Raw genomic sequence first — 1,088 nt, forward strand, 5'->3', positions numbered from 1 at the left:
TCGCCACTCCTCCTCCATGTTGTACAGGAGAGAACAATTAAAGGGACCCAAATTAGCAAAGAAGATGTAAACATTTCTCAAAAAAATTCCACTGGGAAACCTCACCCCACCTACCTTACAGTCCTGGGCTTGTTCTTTTAGGATTCTTGTTTTCAAACTCAAAGAGCATTTAACAGGAACAAAATTTGAGACCCTTGCGGATGTTAAAATTACCATTTTCACATTGTGTAAATCAAAGAAAGCAGAATTCTTCGGGGAAGGGTTTGGGAAATGGAAAACACTAGATATTGAGAAACAGTAGCTACCCATCATGATATTTTTATTTAATAAAGCTTTTTATTGTGCTCGTTTCAGGAGCACATATACTAAAATTGGAACAATACAGAGAAGATTAGCATGGCCCCTGTGCAAGGATGACACGCAACAACAAAAATAAATAAAAATAAAGCTTTTTATGATGTTGTTGCAAAAAAGGTAAACATTTCTCTGTTCACAGATAATATGATCCTATACCTAGAAAATCCCCCAAACTCAGCAAGAAATTATTGGAACTAAATGAAAGATTCAGCAAAGTGGCAGGGTACAAGATCAACATACAAAAAACCAGTTAGATTCCTTTATGCTAACAAAGAGAGCTCTACAAAATAAATCAAGAAAACAGTACAATTTACAATAGCCACCGAAAAGATAAAATCCCACTCTATCTCAACTCATAGCAACCCTCTAAGACAGAGTAGAACTGCCCTGTGGGTTTCCAAATGATAACTCTTGACAGGAGTAGAAAGCCTCTTCTTTCTCCTTCCGAGTAGCTGGTGGTTTGGAACAGTGGACCTTATGATTAGCAGCCCAATTCATAACCCACTATGCCAACAGGGCTCCCGGTAAAGATAAAATATTTAGGAATAAAGCTTACCAGCTAACCAGCAAGCTGTATAAAGAAAATTACAAAATACCACTACATGAAACCAAATAGAAGAATGACCCATGTTCATGGACAGGAAGATTTAAGATTGTGAAAATATCAATACTACGCAAAGCAATCTACAGATATAACGAAATCCCAATCCAGGATCATTCTTTGAAGAGAT

The 1,088-nt window shown here is 36.9% G+C and overlaps 1 pseudogene; it reads left to right on the forward strand.

Moving 5' to 3' along the window:
* Positions 1-341: 341 nt before the first annotated feature.
* LOC115869648 lies at positions 342-454 on the forward strand (annotated as a pseudogene).
* The last annotated feature ends 634 nt before the right edge of the window (positions 455-1,088 follow it).

Source organism: Echinops telfairi, unplaced genomic scaffold, assembly GCF_000313985.2.
Source record: "Echinops telfairi isolate 266 unplaced genomic scaffold, ASM31398v2 ScPeMD7_31;HRSCAF=116, whole genome shotgun sequence".
In the NCBI taxonomy this organism is placed as follows: Eukaryota; Metazoa; Chordata; class Mammalia; order Afrosoricida; family Tenrecidae; genus Echinops; species Echinops telfairi.